Source organism: Eptatretus burgeri, chromosome 5 (genome assembly GCF_056783735.1).
Source record: "Eptatretus burgeri isolate ZD-2024b chromosome 5, Ebu_testis_v1, whole genome shotgun sequence".
NCBI classification, from domain to species: domain Eukaryota; kingdom Metazoa; phylum Chordata; class Myxini; order Myxiniformes; family Myxinidae; genus Eptatretus; species Eptatretus burgeri.
In genome coordinates, this window is record NC_140965.1 from 101,028,990 (window position 1) to 101,036,489 (window position 7,500).

General features: G+C 41.6%; 2 protein-coding genes and 1 long non-coding RNA gene across 4 annotated transcripts in view; 1 reads left to right on the forward strand and 2 right to left on the reverse strand.

Annotated features, from left to right (window-relative positions):
- LOC147027062 (uncharacterized) overlaps window positions 1–7,500 on the reverse strand; it is a 514,850-nt gene that overhangs the window by 126,020 nt on the left and 381,330 nt on the right. The window lies entirely within an intron of this gene.
- Window positions 1–7,500, reverse strand: part of LOC147027063 (uncharacterized) — a 209,948-nt gene that overhangs the window by 102,725 nt on the left and 99,723 nt on the right. The window lies entirely within an intron of this gene.
- LOC147027065 (uncharacterized) lies at window positions 2,075–5,356 on the forward strand. The gene is made up of 2 exons (XR_015058658.1): window positions 2,075–4,233; window positions 4,887–5,356. It is a non-coding gene; the product is annotated as an uncharacterized LOC147027065 (long non-coding RNA).

Here is a 7,500-nt window from a genome sequence, read left to right on the forward strand (position 1 = left end):
GAGCAACGTGAACTTGAACTCCTTTCCCTCGTCTATGGCCTCAAGCCGGCGGCATAGCAGGAGCTTCTTGTAGTGGTGCTTGAGGTTCTCTACGATTCCCTGATCCATTGGTTGCGAATTGGCTGTCGTTTTGGGTGGGGAGAAGACCAGTTGGATGTTGTTCAGCTCGAGCTCGGGAGGGTGGCCAGAGAAGTTATCGAGACAGACCAGCACTCTGCGTCCCTGCTGGCCGAGTCATCCGTCCCACGCACGCAACATCTCCTCGAAAAGCTCCGCCGTCATCCACGCCTTCGAGTTCGCCTTGTACTTGACCGGGATCTCTTTGTTCTTGAAGGCACGGGGTTTCTTGGAATTGCCAATCACCAGAAGAGGGAACTTCTCGCTGCCGCTCATGTTTGCCCCAACCAGAAGAGTGATCCTTTGCTTGCTTTTCTTTCCTCCAGTACACCGCTCTCCCCTGAAAGCCATGGTCTTGTTCGGAAGCAGCTGCCAGAAGAGTCCAGTCTCGTCCAGGTTGAAGACGTCGTCTGCGGAGAACTGCCCGAGTAAGGGCCGGAGAACCTGTTGTTGCCACTCAAGAAGGGATTGCGAATCCACCGCTCCAGCTTCGCCCTGCACTGTCTTGAACGTGATGCCGTGGCGCTTCTTGAAATTGCCCAACCAACCGTCGCTCGCCATGAAGTCTGGGATGTGCATCAGCTCGGCCAGTTTCATCGCCTTCTCCTTGATCAGATCGCCGCTGACAGGCACATTCTGTCCTCTTGATTGCTTCAGCCACATGAGCACTCCCTCATCAAGCTTCGGGACGTGAGCCTGCATCAACTTCATGCGCTTCGATGGAAATCCAGCTTTGATTGCAGCCTCGATTGCATCCTTCTTGCTGAGAATGCCCTTCACGGTGGTTCTCTTAAATTCGACGCCCCATTCCTTGCTGATCTCCCTGGCCAACTTGGACTGATTCGGCTCCTTCTTCGCGGCATCGATGATCTCCTTCTTCTCCTTCAGCATAAAGTTGGTTCGCTTGCGTTTCTGAGCTGACATTATGGGCTGAATTTGAAAAAAAATGATGTCACTGTTGTACGTGTGCCTGCGTGTCTGTGTGTGTGCTCGCGCTTTTTTGTGTCTCGTTGTGCGTGTTGTGATTGGCTTGTTGTGGCTGGCATCGGGGAGAAGAATCGCGTGTTTTGACACAGTCTGACTATGCGCGTACGTATTGAGTTATGTTGTGCGCAGCTGGACTGTAGTTCGTCGCTTCGCCTTTGGACGTGAGTGTGATAATCGAGCACTGCGCAATACAGATTTTTTCACGACTCGTGCCTTTTAACAGTCACACAGTAGTGGCATGGTAGCGAGAGTAGGGGGTGGCATAGTAAATTTATTTTGTATTGAATTTTGTCGGGACCGAGCAAAAGTGGTATAATAGCGAGAGTGGCATAGAAGCGAGGTGGCATAGTAACGAGCTTTGACTGTATATATATATATATATATATATATATATACACATATACATCTACATAATACATATATATATATATATATATATATATATATATATATATATATATATATATATATATATATATATATAGATTAGGGTGGTCCAAATATATAGGGTTAAAAAAAAGTTCCGCATTCTGCTAATGGTTCCCCCAATTTTGTTCATTTGATCATACTGATAAATCATGTGAAGTTTCAGCTTCCTAAGACAATTTTAAAAGGTGCCTCATCAACAATGAAATTTTGCCATATTGCACAATGCACATTATACGAGCATGTGCCTGGTATGGTTATTTAAAGCATTTTTGTGAGGAAAATATAATTTCAACGAAATCAACTAAAAGTCCTGTCAGAGAAGTAAACATAATGCTTTAAACACGCCTCCCACTGCAAAGAGCCCTCAGTCGAGCACGTAGTGACTGTGACACCAAAGCTGGTAACTGCTCTGGACAGGACAAATATAAGTGACCGAAAAGCAATGTTTGATGATAGCTATGATGATATTTGTATTTGACACCATTGTACTATTTTCATGGTTTTAGGCATTTGTGGGGGAAAAATTTATATGAATGTATTTTAAATTGCAACAAATGGAGTTTCAGAAATGTAACTTTTATGCTGCAAATTGAATTGGCTGTCATTTCTGGCCAAAAGACTTTTGCTCTAAATGATAAGAAATGTGTTGTTCTGGAGCAGAGTGACCGAGCTGACAAATGAACCTTTGCTTAGAAAATGTACGAAGTGGCTTTTTGTCTGAAGGACACGTCTACAGTCTGGGTGAATATCCCCATCCTCTCTCTCATGGAAGTATAAAATGTTTTGAAAGACACATGTTCTCAGTACGAGCACGTGAGGAAGTATAGTTTCTCAGTGGCTCGTACTCCTTGGAACTGACCAAGTACCAAGTTAGAATAAAACTCTCTGATGTAATGTAGAAGTGAATTGAATCGGGTTGGTCTAACTGTTAACTAAAGTAAGAATAAATGAAATAGAACCAAATAATATTGCAATCAATGGGGATTCTTAAGTTCATTGTACAAGGGTGAGAAGTGTATGGTGTATAATTAGGAAATAAATTGTTTCACAAGGAAGGACTTGTGTGGACATCAGTTTTATCAGTGTCGATAGGGTTTTTTGTAGGATTTTATAATCAAATCGGACAAACGTTAAACTCTGTCTGAAGTCAAATAGGATTCCACAATCGGCCAGTTAGAATCCTTCAGGAGGACAACGATCACAACAAGGTGGGTTTAAAAAATCCACATCAGTTGGCGCCGAGACTCGAATTCGAACCGACGTTGGTGCGGTGCTCGTGACCGGAGGTGCTTAATCTGCCGGAGGCAGTGCCTGGAGGAACGACAAGTGCTTGAGCGAAGGTAAGGGAGAGCGCTCTCAGCAGGTAATGCATTTCGAACAAAGAAAAGTTCATTGTCAGATAATTTTATTGAGAGAAAGAAGAGGATCCGGCGGAGGGAGTCCGTTTTAAAGTAAACGATAAGTACTGTAGTTGTTTTACAAAAGTGCTGGAGAAGAAGAGGAGTCAGATGACAAGAAGAGGCTCGTTAAGGAGCCAGACGCTTAATTAAATGGGCATGATGAAGCGACATGCCACATGTTTGCATTGATACGGACCGGCTGTGAGAGAGAGGCCGAGGACACGGCTGAGACGCCGAGATAGGGTTAAAATCGATAAACATTGTAAGTTACCTGTTTGTAAGAGTTATAAGAGTTACTTTTTGTTCATTGAACTCACTGGAAGTTTGTTGGCAGTGAGGTTGTTATATTATATTGTGTGGAGGATTTACGGATTTGTAAATGCAATGATTTGCACGAAACGTTTTGTAGAGTGTAGGAGACGATTAACCGGCTGGGAGCATGGTTGGTGATTTGCATTGAGATGCATGTGTTCCTGAGAGTAAAAAAAAAAAAAAAATGAAACTTGTGCGAGTCCAATATTCACTGCAATGAAACGTGTTCTGTTGGAATTTTGATGATATTTTAACTCGTGCTGAGTTGAGCTGTGGATTTGTTTGAAATGGCATGTTATACATTCTTTGCGTTGCATTTCCACGCGAAGGTCGCAAACTACACTGTGTGAGACCCCCTCCACTCGACCTGTGGGGGGTGGGGGTGGCCTATCTTTACACTGAGTCTTTGTTCGAGCCTTTGCTTTAGGTGTGAAATTCGATTCATATGCAGATTCAAGAGGATGAGATAGAAATGTGATAGGTATTTGTCACGTGATCACACGCGAGTCTATGAGATGCAATGCTGTTTAGTGTATGTGTTGAAGCCATGACAGAGTAATGCAAACTGTGGGTTCTGCCTGTCAGAGTTTTTTCCTTTTTCTTCCCACCGGATGTGGAGAGAACTTCCTGTTCCTTGTTCCTTGGTGTTTGTGCGCACCCTCTCTACTGAATGTTTAAAGTGAAGTCCATTTAGGAAAAAAGTGTTGAAGTTTTATTTTACAACCATCGGGATTTTGAATAAATTGTGAAATAACAATTGTGAATGTGGATATACTGTCTGTGATTTAAATGTAGAAACGTGATTTGGAATGATTTTAATGATTTGATGATGTTTAGCACGTGGGGCAATTCACAGATAATAGATGATTCCCTTGGATGGACGTTGAAATATTGTTTTATTCGTCTGCGAATGTTGAGGTTACCTGAACTTGTGCTGGGAAGGCAATGGCAAACAACCCAGTGTAACCCTTTGATCGATTCAGTCAAGGTAAATTCATGATTTAATTGGATAGATGCTGAAGATTTAATTTTTCATTTATGGATTTTAAAAGGAAATATTTTGTTTTGACCAAAAAGTTGTTTAAGAGAGTTTGGATGTTTATTAGTCTGAAGTTTAAGATGCTTTTCCAAGACTGGGATAAAGATTGTGGAGGGTGTAGCTGCATGTGTAGACAGAGTGTTTGAGCTGCAATTTAAATGATATTTGACAAGTGATTTGACAAGTGATTTGACAATTTTTGTACAACTGTTTAAAATGATTTATTTTTTTGATAAAGGAAAATGGATTCGTAATTGAGAAGGTCGGAGGAAGTGATAGATGGTTTGTGTATGTGAGTTGGAAAAATGGCAGCATGTTTGCTGTTTTGGTGAGAGAGAAGTGGACAGATGGAGAAATGTCAGAGATTTAAAATGTCGATGGAAATAGCAAATGAGATGGATGTTTTGAGTATACGTACAACTGGGATTTCTGTATATTTTAGCATGTTGTTTTGGGAAATAACAAGAAAGGGATTAAAATATTGATATGACATATAATGCAAGTTAAATGCTTCCATAAGAATCTTTGTTAGTCTTGTAGAACTACATATGCCCATGACGTTTATTGATTGGTGTTTTATTGATGCTTTGTTTGTTTCGGAGTGTTGAAAGCAGTCTTTGAAGCAATGTACGATTTCATCTAAATAAAGTTTGGAAAGAAATTCCACACAAAGATTGGACGACGGGAGAACCCAGATTTGGGTGATTGAGCATTCAACACATGATCATGCCCCTTCCCGAGGAAATAAGATGGAGCAATGTGGGAAAAGAAAGAAAAATCCACTGAGGAGAAGGTTGAGCAAAGTCTTAACATCGGCGTTGTGTGGTGCCTGCGTGGAGGAATGTTCTCAGCCACACTCTCGATTGCCGCTCTGCCAATACATCGTGAACTTGCTGTGGTCGCTTCAATGTACGACAGGCCTGGAATTCCACACAGCGCTCCTTCAACCCAGTGTCCGGCCCAAACTTGTACTTGCCCACATCTACCTTCTCCTCAGCTCAAGGAGTGCTTCGATTGTGTTTCCCGTTGGGTGCCGCTCTATCCACACCCTGACATGTTTATCTTCTGACTTCGGGTAGCATGTTTTCAATGTGTGACACATGCTGATGAACAGGCCATAAATTAAATGGAAACTCACTCATTTTCTGATATGAGCACTCGCTGCCATTGTTGTTTGAACTTGAATAATGGAAATCTTTTCTCCTTCAGGAATGGGACATCGTAATCATGTGTCAGAAAAATTATTCAAATTTTCCTTAAAAAAAAAAAACGGGGGAGTGTGGGGGAAAAATTTATATTAATGTATTTTAAATTGCAACAAATGGAGTTTCAGAAATGTAACTTTTATGCTGCAAATTGAATTGGCTGTCATTTCTGGCCAAAAGACTTTTGCTCTAAATGATAAGAAATGTGTTGTTCTGGAGCAGAGTGACCGAGCTGATAAATGAACCTTTGCTTAGAAAATGTACGAAGTGGCTTTTTGTCTGAAGGACACGTCTACAGTCTGGGTGAATATCCCATTCCTCTCTCTCATGGAAGTATAAAATGTTTTGAAAGACACATGTTCTCAGTACGAGCACGTGAGGAAGTATAGTTTCTCAGTGGCTCGTACTCCTTGGAACTGACCAAGTACCAAGTTAGAATAAAACTCTCTGATGTAATGTAGAAGTGAATTGAATCGGGTTGGTCTAACTGTTAACTAAAGTAAGAATAAATGAAATAGAATCAAATAATATTGCAATCAATGGGGATTCTTAAGTTCATTGTACAAGGGTGAGAAGTGTATGGTGCATAATTAGGAAATAAATTGTTTCACAAGGAAGGACTTGTGTGGACATCAGTTTTATCAGTGTCGATAGGGTTTTTTTGTAGGATTTTATAATCAAATCGGACAAATGTTAAACTCTGTCTGAAGTCAAATAGGATTCCACAATCGGCCAGTTAGAATCCTTCAGGATGACAACGATCACAACAAGGTGGGTTTAAAAAATCCACATCACATTAAATTTGAACTTTTCAAATGCATTGAGCCACCTTTTAATATTGTTTGATTCCAAGAGATTTTAAAATAATGATATTCATGATAAAATGAAAAACATTGGAGGGAACCATGATGATATTTTTGAATTTCATTTTTTTGGACCACCCTAAAATATATATACAGTGGGGAGAACAAGCATTTGATACACTGCCAATTTTGCAGGTTTTCCCACTTACAAAGCACGTAGAGGTCTGTAATTTTTATCATAGGTACACTTCAACTGTGAAAGACGGAATCTAAAACAAAAATCCTGAAAATCACATTGTATGATTTTTAAATAATTAATTTGCATTTTATTGCATGAAATTTGTATTTGATACATCAGAAAAACAGAACTTAATATTTGGTACAGAAACCTTTGTTTGCAATTACAGAGATCAGACGTTTCCTGTAGTTCTTAACCAGGTTTGCACAGATTTCAGCAGGGATTTTGGCCCACTCCTCCATACAGATCTTCTCCAGATCCTTCAGGTTCTGGGGCTGTTGCTGGGCAACACAGACTTTCAGCTCCCTCTAAAGATTTTCTATTGGGTTCAGGTCTGGAGACTGGCTAGGCCACTCCAGGACCTTGAGATGCTTCTTACGGAGCCACTCCTTAGTTGCCCTGGCTGTGTGATTTTGGTCGTTGCCATGCTGGAAGACCCAACCACGCCCCATCTTCAATGCTCTTGTTGAGCGAAGGAGGTTGTTGGCCAAGATCTCACGATACGTGGCCCCATCCATCCTCAATATGGTGCAGTCGTCCTGTCCCCTTCGCAGAAAAGCATCCTCAAAGAATGATGTTTCCACCTCCATGCTTCACGGTTGGGATGGTGTTCTTGGGGTTGTACTCATCCTTCTTCTTCCTCCAAACATGGCGAGTAGAGTTTAAACCAAAAAGCTCTATTTTGGTCTCATCAGACCACATGACCTTCTCCCATTCCTCCTCTGGATCATCCAGATGGTCAATGGCAAACTTCAGATGGGCCTGGACATGTGCTGGCTTGAGCAGAGGGACCTTGCGTGCACTGCAGGATTTTAATCCATGACGGCGTAGTGTGTTACTTATGGTTTTCTTTGATACTGTGGTCCCAGCTCTCTTCAGGTCATTGACCGGGTCCTGCCATGAAGTTCTGGGCTGATCCCTCACCTTTCTCATGATAATTGAGGCTCCACGAGGTGAGATCTTACATGGA